At 40.3% G+C, this 22,970-nt stretch overlaps 1 long non-coding RNA gene across 1 annotated transcript in view; it reads right to left on the bottom strand.

Annotated features, from left to right (window-relative positions):
• LOC121106074 overlaps nucleotides 1-22,970 on the bottom strand; it is a 41,127-nt gene that overhangs the window by 16,830 nt on the left and 1,327 nt on the right. Inside the window, exon 2 of the long non-coding RNA XR_005838798.1 lies at nucleotides 8,661-8,758. This is a non-coding gene — a long non-coding RNA (uncharacterized LOC121106074). The remainder of the gene's footprint in view (nucleotides 1-8,660; nucleotides 8,759-22,970) is intronic.

The following is a 22,970-nucleotide window of genomic DNA, read 5'->3' as shown; positions in this document are numbered from 1 at the left end:
ATCAGAAATGATGAATACTTATCATTTACATTGATGTGGATGGAATTGGAGGGTATTATGCTGAGCAAAATAAGTCAATCAGTGAAAGACAATTATATGGCTTCACTCATATGTAGAATATAAGAAACAGCACAGAGGATCATAGGGGAAGGGAGGGAAAGCTGAATGGGAAGAAATCAGAGAGGGAGAGAAATCATGAGAGACTTAACTATAGGAAACAAACTTAGGTTTGCTGGAGGGGAGGTGGGTGGGGGACAGGGTAATTGGGTGATGGGCATTAAAGAGGGCAAGTGTATGATGAGCACTGGGTGTTGTACGCAACTGATGAATTACTGAACTCTACATCTGAAACTAACGATGTACTACATGTTGGCTAATTAAATTTAAATTTAAAAAAAAGACGGGGTGTGTGCAGATAAATGAGAAGCCTTCTCCTCATGTAGTTCACTGACAGAGGAGACAGAATGTGATCCATTCTTATGACACAATGTAAGAAGAGCTATGAAAGATGCCCACATACAATGCTTTAGATATAAAATAGGACAGCAAATAATTATTTTTGAAGAAGGCCAAAAAACACTAGTTTCAGAGAGATTATATTTGAATTAAGTGTTGAGGGATGAATAGGGATTTTTCCAGGTAGGTAAAAGTCATCCACATCAAGGCCCTGAAATAATAAGGACTGGGTTTCACTATGTGTGTGACAGGAAAACACACACAAAAACAAAAATACTTGGCTTAACAAAACAAAATTTTATTTCTCTATGACAAAGAGGCCTCTGGAGCTGGTACAGCATCTCTATGATCACCAGTGAGTCAGACTTCTTCTATCTCGTTTATCTGCCATCCTCCAAGTGTGGCTTCGTCCTCATGGTCCAAGATGGTTCTTCCAACACAAGTCATCTATATCTGTATTCCAGCAAAGAAGGGAGAGCTCCTTCATGTGGCACTTTAGCTCAAATCATTCTAGCCAGAACATGGTCTCCCCTGTATGCATGAAAGACTGGGAAATATGGTGTTTATTCTGCACAGTCATGAGTCCAGGTGAGCATCGAAGGTTCCATAACTGAGGGAGAAGAGAACACTGGAAGATACTAAGAGTCTCTGACACAGCCATGGAGGAATTAAAGTGTGTGGCCCATGGAAGGAGCTGGGAGAAATTCAGCATCTTAAAAACATAGCAAGTGAGAAAGTTAAAAAGGCAGTTGGAAGGTAGGTGGGGGCCATTTGATGATAAGTTCTCGGCTGGGCTCAGGAATTTTAGAATGGCTCTGTAAACGCTAGGGAGTCACATGGAGATGTTTAAGCAGGTAAATGACATGATTAGAGCATCACAAGAGTGAGGTGATGGCTCTCAAAGCGAAAAAGAATATAGGTAATATAGTACATATTATCACATGTGGCCAACTAGCATCTCTGAACAACCACCCTACATTCTGGTAATTTCCCTAATTATGAGTTCCACCTTCTCAAGGTAGAAGCCAGAAACTCTCAACCCCAAACTCTCAACCCCAATCCTAGATTCCTAGGATCTAGGAATACCCATGAGGGTATCCTGGGTAGGTTCCTCAGGAAAGGTATAACTTCTGGGATAGGGACCAGTTCTTGAACTAACAGTCCAGTCAAATTTGGATTCAATTTTAGCCTTCTTCCTTTTGTTATAATTCGCTATAGTTGCCTTGACCCTTCAGTAAAATCAGATGGTGTGAAAGAAAACAAAGGAAGAGAGCAGAAACAGTTGTGGAGCATGCCTACCTTCACCCCTCCACAGGCATGTAGAGAGAAAGCAAAATTTATCAAAAAATTGAATCTAGCAGAGAAATGAGTAGCTGTCCATAGGGAAGATGGGAGCAGAACTGAAAAGGACCAGCAGCCAAGAGAACAGCTCAGGAGGACCACAAATCAAAATCTTCTCATTCAATTTATACCAAGACCCTTCAAGACAGAAAAGCTTAAGTTGCCTGTAAAACTGAATCATGGGACTTGAGATATCACCCAATCCAGCAGTTTCTAAATTCACATTCAGTGGCAGCACCTCTCTTCAAAAGAAATATTATCATCATTGAAACTGAGGGATTGATATAGGGATTCATTATGTTATTCTACTTGGTGTATCTTTGAAATTTTCCATAAAAGTATTTTACATAAATATTTAATTGAAACTTAATCTACAAAACAAACTGAATGCATGCAGCTTAAACACTGTCAACTATGCTTCCAAGACTCAGCACACTTGCTAAGAATCAATTCCAAGGTGGTCTACCATTGCCTACACACTCAGAATGACAAGGAGCACATTGATTTTGAGGCACTCAGAGTTGGATAGCTCTGCTTGTCAGAAAATGCTGATATTGATCCAAAGTATGACCTCTTGTAACTTCAAATGAGAACCAGACAGTTCCCCCATCAAGAAATCATATTTATCCTTTTTGCTTCATTCAGTGCATTTTCAAATAATCCCAAATAATGGACAAAGTTTGGTGTTCTGTATCACACTAATACATGCCACAAAGTCTGCTAGAGAGAGGCTGAGGGCCATGTTTCCATCCTCTGGGCTAAAGAGATGTGAGCAAAATATTTAAGTGAAATTAAGATACCTAAGGGCAAAACTTGACAAAGTGTTTTACATGGTGCTACATAACAGATTGAGATTTTTTTTTTAATATCATGGTACTCTCCATCTTCACCCACCTGTCAGCGCCACATCATTTGTTATTAATTTAACACCAGAGAACCTGCAAAGAGCTGCAAGCTAGTGAGGCCACACAAATCAGGAGCAAAGACAGCAAAGCCTCCCTGGTGATTCTTGTTCACAAACTTGAAGGGAATTTGAAAAATGCCTCTCAATTTGGAAAATGCTTGATATGAAATCAAAGAAAGTCTAGCAACACAAGTTTCAGTTGCTTAACTTAAACACAGCAACTGAGAATAAGGTCCAAGCAGCCGGGTCACCCGTGAAATTCCAAGACCACTGTGGGAACACGTATCTGTCCTGGTTTTCTTTAGCATCTCCTTCCTTAATGACATGGACTTATTTCCAGCCCCAGCTGATTCTAAGCCAGGGATATCTATGTGCACCCCAGCAGGATGAGTTGGAGGAAAAAGCGTGTCTAGTTTGCAGACTGATCTTTACAGCAGTGCTCCCTTGCTAAGAATCACAGTTGGCCTTACACTGAAGAATTACATGAAACCTGCTTGTCTCATGTCAGCCGGAGTCCAGTATCAAGTGAGCGGTGTTCATTCCAATACATGTCTAAATGTTATCCTACTCTCAAAAATGTTTTAAAGCAAAATGACACTTTAGTGTCAAGTATATGGAAAAGACCCTCCTCTACTAAACTTCCTAATAGAATCCCATCTACTTAGGCTGGCATGCATATATGCTAAAAGTCGAGGATAAAGTCTAAAGGTTGGCACTGACCATCATGTGATAGAAACTGACCAAATGCTCAGCAAACCTGTTTCTTCTTCTGCTGTCAGGATTCTTGCAGGAAACAGAACCCAATTCTGATGATTCAAGAAACTTTAATGAAAGAACTATTTACAGAGGTGTGGAAATGATTAAGAAAATCAATAAGGGATGCTGAGGGACCCAGAAGGTAGCAAGAAGAGAAAGCCATTACCACTGCTAAGTTGCCAACTGCTCTCAGATAGCATAGTCTGTCTTCCAGTCATCCCATACACACAGGATGGACTCCTCCTCAAGGCTGGCCATCTTGACTGATGACACTTCTTCAACCACCATGAGAGTTGGAAGGAGGTCTACTACTCACACCCAAGTGACTTCAGGGGAGAGAAGGGTAGGTGCAAGGCTGTCTGGAATAGCAAGAGCAAAGAGCAGAAAGTGGCTTTGGCTTTCATCATGCCTAGGGCATCAGAGTAAAGAAAGGCTCCCATACCCAAACTAGGCCTATGAGGTTCAAACTTCCCATTGATGTCAAGAGCTCAAGGAGGTGTGTGGAATTTCCTTATGTAAAGCTCCAGATGTGTGCTGGTAGGGAAGGGTTAGCTGGAAGCCTAAAAGCTGTCAGCCATCAAACATCAAAAATTGAGTCAAACTCTATCAGACAGCAAATAAATGCAAGAAGGGAGCAAGGCATAGAAGCTCCAAACTCTAGCCCTCCAATCTCCTGCCTGTGCCTCCCACACTGAAACTTTCTGGAAGCCAGAGGGTGAGAAATCTTGGGTCATGTCATCCTAGCAGGATGTCAGTCTTCTGGGGCCCAGAGCAGAGCTAAGGAGAGTGGAGAATGGAACCTGGGGGCAAATACAGAAGAACCAGCAGATACACAGACACCATTACTTAGCCTCTCCTCAGTTAAGTGAAGCTTCATGACAAAGTTCTAGGCCAGTGGCATGTGGACAGAAGGGACGTGTGACATTTTCAGTCCTAGCCCATAGCACTTGACATGGCTCTCAGTGTTCTTCCAGTGTTCCCATCTATAGTTCAGACTGAAAGCGTCCAAAGAAGGATTTTGAGGTCTTCAATGATCATGGAGCCACTAGACCAGCTGAGCCTGAGTTTTTAAATGACCACTGATCAGAGACCCACACTCAACAGTGACATGAGTGAGAAATCAATTTGTATGTGTTAAGCTTCTGAGTCCATGGAATTGTTTTGTAGACAAATGTAACCAATACATACATGAATATTATTGGGAAAGAAAAAGTCTAAAACGAGCTGAAGTTTGCAAAAGAGACTAAAAATAACTTTTTAAAAATCCATTCTAAAAATTATTAGCAATAAAGGACCATGAAATAATAGGTTACCTACTTGGAGCCAAAATGATCAAACCTTTGGTTCATTAGTTTTGCCTCTGTACTTTCTGCCACTATTATAGAAGGTGTGCTCTCTTGTATGGAAGGAAAGGAAGGAAAACAGCTTTAGGGTAGGAATCCAATCATATATGCCATAAATGGGGACAAGTGAGGCCCTTCAACAACAGCATGTAGACTGCTAGTCCCTACATGTGTGTACAGTTTGGACCACTGTAAAGCCCATCCTCTTTCTTCAATGCTATTCTGTCTCCCTAAGATTTCATTCCTAAGATTGCTATTTATTTGATCTTCATTTGCTCAATCTAGATACATTTTTGAACAGCAACTCTGTGCCAGCCACCTTCCCAATGACTTAGTATCTACTCGGAAGAGTCCTAGATGTGAAGCGTAGCAAGTGCTTTGTTGGAAGTACTAATAGGGTTCAGTGGGACCCAAAAGGGGGAGTAACCAGCTCTGCCTTGGTCAGGAGCAGGGGTATGGATGGATTAGGAAACTCTTCAGGGAAAAGGTGACCCAGAGCAGGCTGAAAGGTAATAACTATATGGGCACATGTGCTTCCAATAGCCTGTACTCCTCTTATGAGAAAGCAGTAGCCTGTCCCAAGAGATGGGTCAGTGTATGTTGGTCACAGGCTAACTTTTCACTGTAAAGGTAGCACAGAGGACACACTTCGCCTTTGGGCCTTCCTCCAGAGACGTTGGGCAGATACTGTGCTGTTATAAATCCTGTGATTATCTGCCATCATTGCTCCCAGAGCTGAGGTTGAAGCTGTACCAACAGCACTTCCCTAACACATTCTCAGCTCAGCAACAATGTTGGCACAGCAGCAGCTGCTGGCAGGCGGCAAGCCACCACGGCGCAGCAGTGACCCCTGGATGGCTCTCAGGCCAAGCTCTAGCTGAGTTCCAATGAAGTGCTGTCCCCAAGAAGAGCCTAGACCTTCCCTGAGTTGCCACTGAGTCTGAGAGGTATGAGGCTCCAAGGAACTCAGCAGGGGCGGGCCTCAAAACCTGGGGGAAATTGGAGTCTTTCATTCATCTAAGGTACTTCCCTCTCTGAATGCTCTGAAAATGCATTTTCTTACCCTCATGTGAGCCTCGATGTTCTCATCTGTAAAATGGGGTTCATAATAGTATTTGCTTCAAAGGTTGTTATGAGGATCCACAGTTAATATGAGTAAAGAGCTTAGCGTGGTGTCTGGGCCGCAACAGTGAGTGACAAATGTCTGAGAGTTCAATGACGAGGATGACAGTGAGATGGTGCTGATGAGATGATAAATGGCCACTTCCTGAGCTCAAAGAAGGTGGTTCGGGTGGGGTGCCTGGGTGGCTCCGTCATTAAGCGTCTGCCTTCAGCTCAGGTCCTGATCCCAGGGTCCTGGGATCGAGCCCCACATCGGGCTCCCTGCTCAGCAGGAAGCCTGCTTCTCCGTCTCCCACTCCCCCTGCTGGTGTTTCCTCTCTCTCGCTGTCTCTCTCTGTCAAATGAATAAATAAATTTTTTTTTAAAAAAAGGTGGTTCAGGTGATCAGTAAATCAGTGATTGGAGGTCACTGAAGGAAATGATTTTTCCTTGAGGAAACTGTTTGCAAACTTCCAATTTGTAGTTTTCTGAATCATCTTTATTTTCACTGGCCTACTGATCACATACAGATCTCTTGCTTTTGGGTTTTTAACACTTACTTAAAGGCAGAACTCTACCATATCCTCACAATTTACATGTTAATCATTTTGACCCATCGGCCTAGCTTTCCACATCATTCTGTATCTTTGCACCTCCATTTTTTTTTATTCAACAAATGAATTTATCAGAGTCCCCACTTCTGTCCTGAGCCTTGTGTCAGGTGTTGATGACTCAGCAACAAACAGGACAGTCTATGCCCTTGGAAAGTTTCCTGGTGGCAGACAGAGAGACAAGAAAGTGGTTTCAGTGCAGCGGGGTACTTCTTGTGGAGGGAGCATTCCCAAGGCTGCTGTGAGAGCTCAGAGCCCCAGCCCTACATGAGGGCAAAAGTGGAAGGGTGTGAGCATTCCTGGTGGGGACAACCACAGATGCAAAGGCCCAAAGGCAAGAGGGCACAGGGACAGGCAGTGCTGGGGAAGACAACATCAGGCAGCAAGCGTCAAAAGGTGAGTCTGAAGAAGTCAATGGTGGTCAGGACCTTAGTAGCTGGGCCAAGGAGTCTGGACTAAATTCTCCGTCCTTAGCAGGGGGCTGGCAAAATAGACCGGTAGTTTAGATAGATGTCTAGAGCTGTAGGATGGAGGACAGAAGGGAAGAGGACAAAATGGATAATGGGACCCCAGGCAGGAAAAAAGCTCCCCAGGTAGGTAGGAGCTACTCTAGGTAGCTGAAAAATTTCAAATGGCTGATGACGGTGCTCATGATAAAGCATAAGCAAAGACAATGGGGAACAGCAGACGCAAAGAGCAGGATTCATGGCACCAGAGGCAACCTGGGCCCAAACACATATCCAGTGTAGACCCTCTTAACCAGTGTGCCTGTGCTGGGGAGGCAGGAGAAGAAAGATTGTCTTGGGCCTTGAATCCACCCTCTGTTGCCCACATTGGAACAAGAAGGAGAGGTAAGAGTCAGGGATGGCACCTGGACTTCCGACTTGGACAAATGTTTTCATGTCATTTAGTGAGACAGAGATAGGAGAGAAGGGGTAGCCCTGGGGAAAGGGCAGGAAAAGTACAGTGAGTTCAGTTAAGACATGCTGAGTTTGAGGCACCTAAGAGACTTTAGAGTAAAGACTTCTGGGGTGCCTGGGTTGCTCAGTCAATTAAGTGTCTGCCTTCAGCTCAGGTCATGATCCCAGGGTCTTAGGACTGAGTCCCGCATCAGGCTCCTTGCTCAGTAGGGAGCCTGCCTCTCCCTCCCCCTCTGCCTGCCACTCCCCCTGCTTGTGCACTTTCTCTCTGTCAAATAAATAAATAAAATCTTAAAAAAAAAAAGACTTCTGAACGCAGCTTACAAGGCCCTTCTTTTTTTTTAAGATTTTATTTATTTATTTGACAGAGAGATAACAAGAGAGGGAACACAAGCAAGGGGAGTGGAAGAGGGAGAAGCAGGCTTCCTGCTGAGCAGGGAGCCCAATGCAGGGCTCGATCCCAGGACCCTGGGATCATGACCATAGCTGAAGGCAGACGCTTAACGGCTGAGCCACCCAGGTGCCCCAGTTACAAGGCCCTTCTGATCCAGCATCTCTTACCTATCCAGCCTCCCTTCTCAGTACTCATACTGGGCAGTTCCTACAAAGAATCATGTTCTCCTCACATAATACAGCCTTTGCACATGCAATTACTACCACCCAGAACTCCCCCCAAAACCATGCCACTCTACCTCTCTCCCAACCAACCCGTTCATCCTTCAAATCTTGGTTTGGGTACCAGGACCTCCTGGAAACTTCCCTGACCTCCCCCAGTTCCACGTTAAGTGTCCCTCTGTGTGTTCTTGCCATTCTCTCTACATCCCAATCATTATCTACCATAGGGTTGCAATTATCTGTTTTCCAGTCTCTTCCTTCAAGATGACCTAAGCTTGCGGCGGGGGGGGGGGGGCAGGTGCTCACCAATGTGTCCCTAGTGTTTGGTTCAGTGCCTGGAACATAGTAATGGCTTAACAAACACAGGCGACATCTGTAGATGTGAGAGGTCTCTGTGGCAAAGAGAAACCACCACATGTGGAACATAGATCACCTATTTACCTCACAGTTTATGTCACTTAAACATGGGCTCAAAACTCCAACATGTTCTGAAATAGAACATTACGCTCTTCTAAAACTGAAAATTGTCTGATAGGCACTGCTAAGAGCAATCTGATACAGTAACAGTTTCTGGCACATGCAGCTCATTTTAACAGATGCCAATATGACATACCGTAAGTTGTCAGGTCTGCTCCAAAAAGAAAACTCAGCCAGTTCATGTTCCACTTGCCAAATTAATTTCATTTGACGTTCAATTTGTATCCTAAGGTACTGTGGATTTAAAACAGCAGATTAGAGAAGTGTTCCATATGACAAAATCAAATTCTCAAGTTATTTTTATTGTAAGACTGTCCCGACAGTGATATCTCCAATCAAATATGTTAATTATCTAAAATAAATTCATAGATTTTAAATAAAATACTTTTCTCCTCTTTCTTATCCTAGCATTGAGTGAAGAGCATGCATCAGCTCACCATAATCACAGCGAAAGGAGATAGCAGGAAGTTAGAACTCTGTGGGCTTGAGAACAGAAAGGTGAGTTGAGGGCGCCTGGGTTGCTCAGTCGGTTGAATGTCTGTCTTCTGCTCAAGTCATGATTCCAGGGTCCTGGAATCAAGCCCCACTTCAGGCTCCCTGCTTACACAGAGTCTGCTTCTCCCTCTTCCTCTGTCCCTCCACCATGGCAGTTCTAGTTCTCTCTCTCAAATAAATAAATACAATCTTTTAAATAGAAAAAAAAAAAGAAAGCTGAGTTGAAACCTCAGATCCTCTATTAAAGGGAGTCTCAACCCCCGTTGCACATTAAAATCACCTGGACTTAGGGGCACCTGGATGGCTCGGTTGGTTGTGTCTGACTCTTGACTTCGGTTCAGGTCATGATCTCACCGTTGTGGGGTCGAGCCCCGAGTTGGGCTCTGTGCTCAGTGTGGAGTCTGCTTGAGGTTCTCTCTCTCCCTCTCCCTTTGCCCCTCTCCCTGCTCAAGTGCTCTCTCTCACTCTCTCTCTCTCTCTCCATCTCTCAAAATAAATAAATAAAATCTTTTTAAAAAATCACCTGGGGTTTGTTTTTCATTTTGTTTTCTTTCAATACCAATACCTGGTCCCAACCCAGACAGAACAAATCAGAATCTCCTGAAGTATGGCATGACATTTGCATTTTCTTAAACTCTAGGTGATTCATGCATGTGTTTATTAGCTATGTGAATTTGGGCAAGTAATTTAATATCCCTGGTATACAAAATGGACTGTAGTAGACATCCACCACTGTCATGGCTAACCACCCAACTTTTTCTTTTAATTTAACAGTTTTTTGCTAGAATTAGGCTTAAGAAAATATCCATACATTGCAAGTAAGGAGTTAAGATGGCAGAGTAGTAGAGGGACCCTATGTTTTCCTTGTCACTTGAACACAGCTAGATAAATATCAAATCATTCTGAACACTCAGGAAATCAGTCTGGGGACTAAAAGAACAAACTGCATAACAAGAGGGACAAAAGAGGCCACACCGTGGAAGGTAAGATGTGTGAAGAGGTGAATTGGGGGGGGAAAGAATTGCAGGTGCTGTGGTGGGGAGGGAACCCTGATCACAGACAGAAGAGAAAGAGAGAAAGAAAGCAGCATTTGGGGGGATTGCACAAGAAAAACACTCCCCCAAAATCATCGACTGGGAAAATGAGAGGGGCTGATTATCACAAAATTTTACAAGCAACAGAGCTCAAAGTCTGAAGTTTTAGAAATCCATGCTACTGCCAGGGTAGACCCTGGTGGGAGTAGTGGTGCTTCTGTGGAGGAGGGCAGAGGCCTGCGAGTGGACAGCCTGGTCTGAGGATTCCCTGGCTTGAACTGGGAGAGACATTTCCCCTTCTTGGCATGCATTTGGGAGAGGTGGCACTGCCTCTCACCGGACAAAAGACCCAGCAGGCATAACTGAGCTGCTTCATACACCAGCATAGCAGCAGAGGCACCTGCTGAGGAGAGCTAACCTGGAAGGCAGCTTTTGGCTGCACTTTACCATAAACTCTGAGCCCCTCTACGGTCATGTGACTGCTTTTCTGGGACAAACCAGCACCAGCCATAGCATGGTGAGACCCTCCCCCAGAGGATCAACGCAGATCCACCCTGTGCCAGGTCCCTAAAATATGGAGTTTTGAAACCCAGCTACATGTCTGAGATAAAACACAGGAGCACTGTGCCACCAGGTGGGCAGAGGGCTTGGACACACACAGGTTGAAAACAGGAATCTGACGGAAGCCTGGGATACAAGAGGGGAGACTGTTCACTCTTCTGTGAGGGCTTCCTAAACAGCGGCAGGCACAAACTTCCCTCTCCAGGGAAGAGAGCAGGCCCATGCCATTTTCACCCCTCCCATCACCATGGATGGACTTCAACAAGCGGCACAGCACCCACTGGGGAGGCTTGAGCTGCTTGCACCAAGCCCCACCCCCCTACACTCTGGAGGTGATTTTTACTAGAGCAAGTATGATTGAGAGCCAGAGCTGCAGCAGACCCCTCCCCCAAAAGACTAGCACAACCCTCCCACACACACATACACACACCAGGTCTACTGATCAGAGTGCTGCAAAGCTTCAGCTCTAGAGAAAATAGACCAGGCATAGGCTTTCCTAACACACAAGAGCCAGAGACCTAAGCAAAATGCCAAGACAGAGGAATTCATCCAACCCAAAGGAAAGAACAAGAAGAGGTCATGGCCAGGGAGTGAATCAAAACAGATATAAGCAATATGCCTGTACCAGAATTTAAAACAACAATGGTAAGGACAATATCTGGGCTTGAGAAAAGCATTGAAGAAACCAGAAAGACCCTAACTGCAGAGATTAAAGAACTAAAAACGAGTCATGTCAAAATAAAAAAATGCTATAACTGAGATGTAAAACTGACTAGATGCAATGACTACAAGGATGGAAGAAGCAGAGGCACAAATAAGTGATATAGAAAATAAAATTATGGAAAATAATGAAGCTGAAAAGGAGAGGGAAAGAAAAATATTGGTACACGAATATAGACTTAGGGAACTCAGCAACTGCGTAAAGTGTAATGACGTTCATATCATAGGAGTCCCAGAAAAAGAGAGGAAAATGGGGCAGAAGGTTTATTTGAGCAAATTATAGCTGAAAATTTCCCTAATCTGGGGAAAGAAACAGACATCCAAATCCAGGAGGCACAGATCAAAATCAACAAAAGCCAACCAACACCAAGACATATTATCACAATATTTGCATAATACAGAGATAAGGAAAACATCCTGAGAGCAGCAAGGGAAAATAAATCCCTATCTTACAAGGGAAGACCCATAAGACAGCTGCAGACATATCAACAGAAACTGGGCAGGCCAGAAAGAAGTGGCATGATATATTCAATGTGCAGAATGGGGGGGAAATATGAAGCCAAGAACACTTTATCCAACAAGGCTGTCATTCAGAATAGGAGAGATAAAGAGTTTCCTAGACAAACAAAAACCAAAGGAGTTCATGAACACTAAACCAGCCCTGCAAGAATTATTAAAGGGGACCCTTTGAGTGGGAAAAGAAGACCAAAAGCAACAAAGACTAGAAAGGAACACAGAAAATCTCCAGAAACAGTGACTTTACAGGTAATACAATGGCACTAAATTCTTATCTATCAATAATTACTCTGAATGTAAATGAACTAAATGCTCCCATAAAAAGACACAGGATATCAGAATGGATAAAAAACAAGACCAATATATATGCTGCCTACAAGAAACTCATTTTAGACCTAAGACCACCTTCGGATTGAAAGTGAGGGAATGGAGAACCATCTATCATGCCAGTGGATGTCAAAAGAAAGCTGGAGTAGCCAGCTTATATCAGCCAGCTTATATCAGACAAACTAAATTTTAAACCCAAGACTATAACAAGAGATGAAGTAGGGCACTATATTGTAACAAAGGGGTCTATCCAACAAGAAGATCTAATAATTGTAAATATTTATGCCCCCAACTTGGGAGCACCCAAATATATAAAACAATTAATAACAAACATAAGGGAACTCATTGGCAATAATACAATACTAGTAGAGGACTTTAACACCCTCTTACAGCAATGAACAGATCATCTAAGCATAAAGTCAACAAGGAAACAATGGCTTTGAATGACACACAGGACCAAATGGACTTAACAGATATATTCATAACATTTCATCCTAAAGCAAGAAAATATACATTCTTTTTGAGTGCACATGGGACATTCTCCAGAATAGATTACATACTGGGTTACAAATCAGGTCTCAACCAGTATCAAAAGACTGGGATTATTCCTTGCATATTTTCAGACCACACTGCTTTGAAACTTGAAGTCAACCACAAGAAAAAAATTGGAAAGACCACAAATACATGGAGGTAAAAGAATATCCTACAAAAGAAGGAACGGTTCAAACAGGAAATTAAATTAAATTAAAGAAGAAATTAAAAAATACATGGAAACAAATTACAATGAAACCATGATGATCCAAAACCTTTGGGACGCAGAAGGGCAGTCATAAAAGGGAAGTATATAGCAAGACAGGCCTATCTCAAGAAGCAAGAACAATCTCAAATACACAACCTAACCTTATACCTAAAGGAGCTAGAAAAGGAGCTAATATAGCCTAAAGCCTGCATTAGAGGGGAAATAATAAAGATTAGAGCAGAAATAAATGATAGAGAAACAAACAAACAAACAAAAAAGCCCAGAAGAATAGATCAATGAAACTAAGAGCCAGTTCTCTGAAAGAATTAATGAAATTGATTAACCCCTAGCCAGACTTATCAAAAAGAAAAGAGAAATAACCCAGGTAAATAAAATCATGAATGAAAGAGAAGTGATAACAACCAACACCAGAGAAATACGAACAATTATAAGAGAATATTATGAAAAATTATACGCCAATAAATTGGGCAATCTGGAAGAAATGTATAAATTCCTAGAAATATACAAACTACCAAAACTGAAACAGGGAGAAATAGAAAATTTGAATAGACCCATAACCAGCAAAGAAATAGAAACAGTAATCAAAAATCTCCCAATGAACAGAAGTCCAGGGCCAGACGTCTTCCCAGGCAAATCCTACCAGACATTTAAAGAAGACTCAATACCTTTTCTTCTCAAACTGTTTCAAATAATAGAAATGGAAGAGAAACTTCCCAACTCATTCTACAAGGCCATCATGACCTTGATTCCAAAACCAGACAAAGACCCCACTAGAAAGGAGAATTACAAGTCAATATCCCTGATGAACATGGACGCAAAAATCTCAACAAGATACTACCAAATCAAATCCAACAGTACATTAAAAGAATTATTCACCACCATTAAGTGGGATTTATCCCTGGGCTGCAGGGGTGGTTCAATATTTGCAATTCAATCAATGTGATTCACCACATTAATAAAAGAAAGGATAAGAACTGTAATGCAGAAATGCATTCCTTAATAAACGCAGAAAAAGCATTTGACAGAATACAGCATCCATTCTTGATAAAAACCCTCAACAAGGTAGGGATACTCGGAACATACTTCCATACCATAAAGGCCACGTACAAAAGATCCACAGTTCATATCATCCTCAATGGGGAAAAACTGAGAGCTTTTCCTCTAAAGTCAGGAGCACAACAGCAATGTCCACTCTCACCATTGTTATTTAACATAGTCCTAGAAGTCCTAGCCTCAGCAATCAGACAATGAAAAGAAATAAAATGCATTCAAATTGGCAAGGAAAAAGTCATATTTTCATTATTCACAGGCAACATGATACTCCATGTAGAAAACTGGGGCGCCTGGGTGGCTCAGTCGTTAAGCGTCTGCCTTCGGCTCAGGACGTGATCCCAGCGTTATGGGATCAAGTCCCACATCAGGCTCCTCTGCTGGGAGCCTGCTTCTTCCTCTCCCACTCCCCCTGCTTGTGTTCCCTCTCTCGCTGGCTGTCTCTCCCTGTCAAATAAATAAATAAAATCTTTAAAAAAAAAAAAAGAAAGAAAGAAAATACAAAAGACTCCACCAAAAAAGTGCCAGAACTCATACACGAATTCAGCAAAGTCACAGGATATAAAATCAACATTCAGAAATCTGTTGCATTTCTATATACCAATAATGAAGAGGCAGAGAGAGAAATCAAAGAATCTATTTCATTTACAATTGCACTGAAAACCATAAGATACCTAGGAATAAACCCAACCAAAGAGGTAAAAGATCTGTACTCTGAAAACTATAGAATACTTATGAAAGAAATTGAGGATGACACGAAGAAATGGAAAAACATTCCGTGCTCATAGGTTGGAGGAACAAATATTGTTGAAATGTCTATACTACCCAAAGCAATCTGCACTTTGATGCAATCCCTATCAAAATACCACCAGCATTTTTCACAGAGGTAGAACACACAATCCTAAAATTTGTATGGATCCACAAAAGACCCTGAATAGCCAAAACAATCCTGGAAAAGCAAAGCAAAGCTGGAGGCTTCACAATTTCAAACTTCAAGCTATATCACAAAGCTGTAGTCATCAAGACAGTATGGTACTGGCACAAGAACAGACACATAGATCAATGGAACAGAATAGAGAACCCAGAAATGGACCCACAACTCTGTGGTCAACTAACATTCAATAAAGCAGGAAATAATATCCAGTGGAAAAAAGACAGTCTTCTACAAATGGTGCTGGGAAAACTGGACAGCCACATGCAGAAGAATGAAACTGGACCACTTTCTTACATTGTACACAAAAATAAATTCAATAAGGATGAAAGACCTAAATGTGAGACAGAAAACCATCAAAATCCCTAGGGGAACACAGGCAGCAACGTCTTTGACCTCGGCCATAGCAACTTCTTGCTAGACACATTTCCAGAGGCAAGGGAAGGAAAGCAAAAATGAACTACTGGGACTTCATCAAGATAAAAAGCTTCTGCACAGTGAAGGAAACAATCAACGAAACTTAAAAGGCAGCCTACAGAACGGGAGAAGTTATTTGCAAATCACATAACTAGTAAAGGGTTAGTATCCAAAATCTATAAAGAATTTATCAAACTCAACACCCCATAAAACAAATAATCCATTTAAGAAATGAGAAGACATGAATAGACATTTATTCAAAGAAGATATTCAGATGGCTAATAGACATATGAAAAAATGCCCAACATCACTCAGCATCAGGAAAATACAAATCAAAACCATGATGAGATACCATCTCACACCTGTCAGGATGATTAAGATTAACAACACAAGAAATAGCAGGTATTGGCAAGGATACGGAAAAAGAGGAACCCTCTTACACTGTTGGTGGGAATGCAAACTGGCACAGCCACTATGGAAAACAGTATGAAGTTTCCTCAAAAAGTTAAAAATAGAACTACTCTACAATTCAGCAATTGCACTACTAGGTATTTACCCAAAGGATACAAAAATATTTGTTCAAAGGGGCATACAGACCCCAATGTTTATAGCAGCATTTCAACAATAGCTAAATTGTGGAAAGAGCCCATATGCCCATCAACTGATGAATAGCTAAAGAAGATGTGGTATATATGTGTGTACACACACACACACACACATATACACAGAGGAATACTACTCAGCCTTCAAAAAGAATGAACTCTTGCCATTTGCAATGACATGGATAGAGTTAGAGAGTATAATCCTTCATTAGATGAATGGTAGCATGCTATTAACACTTTCTCCACCTTGCTTTTTTCACTTAACCATATATTCTGGAGATCATTCTGTACCATTATATAAAGATGGTCTTTATTCCTTTTGGGAGCTACATAGTACTCTGTACCCTACTTCTTCAACCTATCCCCTATTTAAGGACATTTGGGTGTTTATAATTTTTGTTATCATAAAGAGGATGGCATTCAATAGCCTTATACACACGTATCTTTTTGTTGCCATGTTTTTGTCAGTATCCTATGGAATCAATCCTAGAGGTGGAATTTCTGGGCCAAAGGCTAAACATATTTGTAATTTTGCTAGACACCACCCAATTCCCCACATGGGGATTATATCATCATGCTGTAACCTGAAATGTATGAGTTCCCATTTCTTCATATAGCCTACCATAGAGTGTGTTCTCACCACTTTGGATTATCGCAAATATGGTAGACAAGAAATGGTATCAATGCGGTTATGATTTTCATTCCCCTTATTATAAGTACATTTTTTGTTATTATGAGAACATAGTGTAAGGACAAATTACCCATGTTTTCTTTTGGTACTCATAACCTTTTATTTTATACATTTAAATCTCTAATATATTTGGAATCCATCTGTGTGTGTGTGGTGGGACCTATTGAACATCATTTATTAAAAAGTCCATCTTTCCCCCACTGATTTGAGATGTTGCTTTTATTGCATATTAACAAATATAACTGGGTCTATATCTGGATTTTCCATTGATCTGTCTCTCCAAATGTCAATACCACCTTGTTTTGATTATAAAGGATTTATAATAAAGTTTTAAAGGGCTCTCCCAGCTCCCACCCTCCATTGCTCTTTTTTCACCCACAGAATTTTTATGTTCTTTCTTGCTTGTCTATTCTTCCTAATGAACTCTTTACTTATCCAGTTCCATATTAAAAAAAAAAAAACACACACACAACTACCTGTTATTTTTTATTAGAATTTAGGAATTTATAAATTAATATGGCATGTCTGTCCATTTGTTCAACTGTACTTTTGCAGCTTTGTGTTTTTATATTGCTAGTCATATGACCTTTTATACCTCCATTTTTTAATATTTAATATAAATGGGATCTTCTCTTTAAGTTCTAACTATTGATTTTTATGTTGCTATTCTAATCTGCTGCTTTGATAAATTCTCTTATTATTTGTAGTTTCTCCATTGATTATCTTGAGTTTTCCAGATATAAAATCAAATTCTCTACAGAGTTTGACCTCTCATTTCCATTTGAATGCCTCTAATTCCTTTTTCTTATCTAAGAGCATTGGCTAAAACTCTCTCATACAAGGTTATGAAAAAGTGGAGATGGTGAGGTCTCTTGCTTTTTTCCTGACTTCAACAAGAAAACTTCTAATGTTTTCCCATCAAATAAAAAGTAAACTCTACCCTTGGGATTTTGGCACACACATGTGCATGCACACACACACTCACATACACGTATATATTAATTCCTATTTTATTGAGTGTTCTTAATGTGAATGAGTATTGAATAATGTCAAATGACTTTTCTGGGGGCGCCTGGGTGGCACAGCGGTTAAGCGTCTGCCTTCGGCTCAGGGCGTGATCCCGGCATTCTGGGATCGAGCCCCACATCAGGCTCCTCTGCTAGGAACCTGCTTCTTCCTCTCCCACTCCCCCTGCTTGTGTTCCCTCTCTCGCTGGCTGTCTCTATCTCTGTCGAATAAATAAATAAAATCTTTAAAAAAAAAAAAAGACTTTTCTGAGTCTATAGTGATGAGTATATGATTTTTCTCCTTAGTCATATTAACATGATGCATTATATTAACAGATTTCCTAATGCTGGGCCACTCTGGCATATTTGGAATGAATTCCACATATTTATGATGTATTTTTTATATGTAATTGGATTCTATTTGCTAATATTTTATTTATGATTTTTACATGAATATTTATAACTGAGATTGTTCTGTAGTTTTCCTGTTTAGAGATATCGTTGACAAGTTTAGGGATCAATGCTTTAGTCTCTTCGTAAAATAAATGTCCAAGTTTTTCTTCTTTGCTCTGGCGTAGTTTAACCAGCAATGAGATGATCTGATCTTTAACTTTGGTAGAATCCCACTGTGAACACATCTGGAACTGATACTTTTTTGCAAGGCAGCTCTTTTACTACTTCCTCTACTCCTTCCATAGTAATTACTATGGAATCTTTAGGATATCTTTCTCACTGGTGTCACTTTTATTACATTGCATTTTTCTAGAAAATAATTCAAATAATTTTCTAGGAAACTTCATCTAAGTTTATATTTATTTGCAGAGACTTATACAAAATAAATCTCTTATGATTTTTAAAATTCTCTGTATGGTTACTGCCCTTGTCACTTTTAATGTTGTATATTTATGCTTTCTTCTTTTTATATTTTTCAATACATACTAGCTATTGGTTTGTTAATTTTGTGAATTTTTCAACTTTTGCAATTTCAATTTATTCATAAGTTTTGTTGTTATTGTTGCTTTCTTTTGTTGTTGTTTTCTTTTGTTGTTATTGTTTCTCTTTTGTTGCTATTGTTGTTTCCTTACACATTTCTTTTATATTTATCACTTCTTTCCTGGTGCTTTCTTCTGGCTTATTTTTAAATTATTTATATTTCAATTTTATTTTAATTTATTTTTCATTTTTATTCATGTAAATATTTCATAGTATAAATTTTCCTCCATAACTGCATTCATAGATCCATAGGATTCTGCTATTTCACCCTGTGTTTTCTCATTGACCCAAGAGTTGCTTATTAAAATGTTTTTACATTTCTAAAAGAAGTCTTTTTAAATTTTTTTTATTAGTTTCTGATTCTACTGCATTGTGGTCAAAAAATCATGTTTTCATTACTTTCATTCTTTAGAATTTATTACTTTTCAAATTTATGTATTTTTTGTGATTTAAGATGCAATCAATTTTCATGAATATTCATGTGCACTCAAAATGAAAGTATAGGAGGCTGACGATGACCTCCAGATATATCAGGTTCTATCCCTAGAACCTGGAAATATATTACTCTGTAAAGGAATATGAAAAAGGGTCTTTGCAGATATGATTAAATTAAGGATTTACAGATGGGGAAATTATCCTGGATTATCCCATTGGGCCCTCTAAGAAACAACAAATGTCTTTATGAGAGAGGGACAGAGGGAGACTTGACAAATACAAGGGAGAAGGGTGTGTGAAGATGGAACAGAAAGAAATCCGAAGATGCTGACCTTGATTGGAATGACGCCGCCTGCCAACACCTTGATTTTGGTGCAATGAAACTAATTTTGGACTTCTAGCATCCAGAATGTGACAAAATGAATTTCTGTTGCTTTAATCCACCAAGATGGTAGGAATTTGTCACAGCAGCCATAGGAAAACTAATATATAAGCTGTTTCCTTTATTTATCAGGTTTCAGAGATTTGCACATATGTATATGTTCTATATTACTGCTTATCTTTCTGGATTTTCTATATTCTTTCTGATTTTTTTTTTTCCCACTTGCTCTGTCTCAGATTGAGAGAGATACACTAAAGGCTCCTATTATTCCTGAGTTTCTACTTCTCCCGCCATCTCCTGTCGTATCTGCTTGGGCGAAAACTTTGTCATGTTTTTGGGCATATAACATTAATCACTATTTTATCTTTATCCCATCTTGTAGCCTTTAGCATTATAAAGTGCCCTTTGTGCTGTTCTGGGTGTGCTCTTATAAACAACATAATGTGAATTTTGCTTTGTTAGCAAATTCTAAAATCCTTTTTGGGGCACCTGGGTGGCTCGGTCAGTTACATGTCTGTCTTTGGCTCAGGTTATGATCTCAGGATCCTGGGATAGAGCCCTGTGTCAGGGGTCAGATTCCTCAGCAGGGAATCTGCTTCTTCCTTTCCCTCTGTCTCCCCTCCTTGCTCATGCACACATTCTCTCCTCTAATAAATAAATGAAATCTTAAAAAAAGTAATTTTCTTTTATAGATGAATTAAACCTACATATTTATTAATATAATCCATACACTTGGCCTCAGTTCTGTCATATGGGTACAGGCAGACATACAGTCATCCACATACATGGTCTGGTTTATTTGCTTGCATTCTCTCTTTCTTTTGGTGTTTAGGAAAGTTTATGTTTTTGCTCTAAGGTTACCTTTAGAATAATACCTTTACATAATAACCAAATCCTCCCTTTGGAATACTGCCTATCGCTTACCTATTATAAACAATATTGGAATTTGCTAGAAATCTTTTCTTTCTCCTTCCCTCCTGCTCCTTCAGCACCTAATGTGAAATAACAGCTTTTTTCTTCTAATCAACACCAAGAGGGCAATCAGCAAGCTAGTTTCATTTCCATATGTTCTTCATCTTATTTCCCCACTTTTGATAGTTATACAAATAGTTCTAGTTTTTGATAATTATACATTTTTACAGTTGTATTGTTCCTACAATGCAGAGCGGATAAGCATTGTATAATGACCACCTCCGTTAATTTGATCATTTAGTCATGGTACTAGAGATAAAGATATAATCAATTCCCCTTGAATATGGAAGTCAAAATTCAATTTCCAGGATTAATTTACAGCCTGGACACAAGCAAGTGACTAAGTTCTGCCAATCAGAAATGCTGCTTCTGGGGGAAAAGCCGGTAGCCCAGGCATCCAGCTTCCACAGGTAATGATGAAAGATAAGTTTCCCAATGATTTGAAGGTCACGTTCCTGAGGCAGAAGTGGCATTGGCACTGGTAGCAGTAGTAGCTGCAGTAACATCTAATTTCTGGTGTTTGTACTTTGTAGCCATGACATAAGTGGTAGAAGTTTGCTAACAGGCCAATTTTCCAACTTGGTTTTGGAACCCTAGGTTTGAGATTATTTCTCTAGCCTCCAGCCTAACATTATTGTGAACTTCCTAAAATCCTTTCCTGTATTCCCTGCCTCTTCTTAAATTAATCAGAGTAGATACTGTTGTTTGCATCCAAATGTCCTGACTCGAATCATACCTGGAGGGTCACATATCTCCTATTATTGTTGTAGAGATTAAATGATATAAATTATGCTAACACACTGAACACACACAATAGTGCTCAGCAAGGATTAGTTTCCCTCTGGGTTCCCCGAGGAAGCAAATAAGGAGGGTACACAGGCAGCCATGCTAGATCATGTTGAAGTTTCTGAAACAGATCTGCATTTATTAAAGATATATTCGAGCACTGGATACGGAATGTCCAAACCTCAAATGCTTCTTGGAATCTTCTTAGTCTATTAAACTCAAAAGCAAAGGTAACAAGCTTTACATGCATGACTGACTATATAAGTCATGGGGCCCACTGCAAAATCAAAATGCTGGGTCCTTTAAAAAAAAGAAAAAACTATACTGGGGGGCGCCTGGGTGGCTCAGTTGGTTAAGTATCTGACTCCTGATTTCTGCTCAGGTCATGATCTCAGGGTCATGAGATCAAATCCTGCATGGAGCTTTGGGCTCATCATGAAGCCTGCTTGGGATTCCCTCTCTCCCTCTCCCTCTGCTCCCACCCCCTGCTTACACAGGCATGCGCACGTGCATGCATGCATGCTCTTTCTCTTAAAAAAAAAAAAAGGGTGTTATTCACAGGGGATTTTTATCGTATAAAATAACACTCCTCCTCTGGGAGCCTGCTTCTTCCTCTCCCACTCCCCCTGCCTGTGTTCCTTCTCTCGCTGGCTGTCTCTCTCTGTCAAATAAATAAATAAAATCTTTAAAAAATAAATAAATAAAATAAAACAAGCAAGTCATGGTATTTATATATCACAATTGGCCACAACAAAAGGCTTTCCAGCCAACCATACAAGATTACTTCAGTGGTGCAGTTACATTTCAAAATTACAATTACAAAATTACATTAGTTGTACAAAAACACATATTCACTTTAAGGCAAAAGTATACAAAAATGCATGTTCACTTTAAGGCAAAAAATGAAATATGTGTGCTCATCTTAAACACTGGAAGATATAATGTCAACACCAAAAGGAACCAGATAGAATCCAAGCCCAGTGGGGTTATATTTGGGAAAACTGAGTCTTAAGGGCTAATTGCCTGCCTACAGTGACACAACCAGTTAGTGCTGAATAGAATATAGAAACTCTGTTTCCTGGACTCCAGTTTAAATTTGTCTCTCTCTTTTTTTTTAAGATTTTATTTTATTTATTTGACACAGAGAGAGAGACAGAGAGGGAACACAAGCAAGAGGAGTGGGAGAGGGAGAAGCAGGCGTCCCGCTGAGCAGGGAGTCCAATGTGGGGCTCGATCAGATCCCAGGACCCTGCCTGGGATCATGACCTGAGTGGAAGGCAGACGCTTAACGACTGAGCCACCCAGGAACCCCATAAATTTGCCTCTTTTATGTGGCACCACTTCCCTTCCCTTTCACTTCAGAAGCACTGCAGTGGCTAACCAATTTTCTCCCCCCTCATTTGTGAACATCCACAACAAAAGTAGGAATACCAGAAAATAAAAAGAAATTCAGTATTAAAAAACTTCAGGGCTTGAAGGGAAGAAGCTTCTATCTACATTAAGACAAATTTTCTTTTTAATTACAAAATCTATCTGCAATAATTTAAACTGCATAAGTTAGAAGGTGATATTCTATCCATTTATCCAATCTTACTCCCCCAAACTATCACTTCTATCATTTAGGGGAACGTCCATCCAGTTATTTTTTTTATCCTGGAACTCAAATCACAGTTCAGGTCAAGTCTTATTTTAAATATACCATCCACTGGAATTACAGAACTATGGAATTTTTAAAAATGTTTTATTATAAGCAGAAACTGAACCTAA

The sequence above is a fragment of the Ursus maritimus genome, unplaced genomic scaffold (genome assembly GCF_017311325.1).
Source record: "Ursus maritimus isolate PB19 unplaced genomic scaffold, ASM1731132v1 scaffold_30, whole genome shotgun sequence".
In the NCBI taxonomy this organism is placed as follows: Eukaryota; Metazoa; Chordata; class Mammalia; order Carnivora; family Ursidae; genus Ursus; species Ursus maritimus.
Note: the sequence above shows the minus strand (reverse complement) of the source record. Positions and strands in the feature narration are given on the sequence as shown.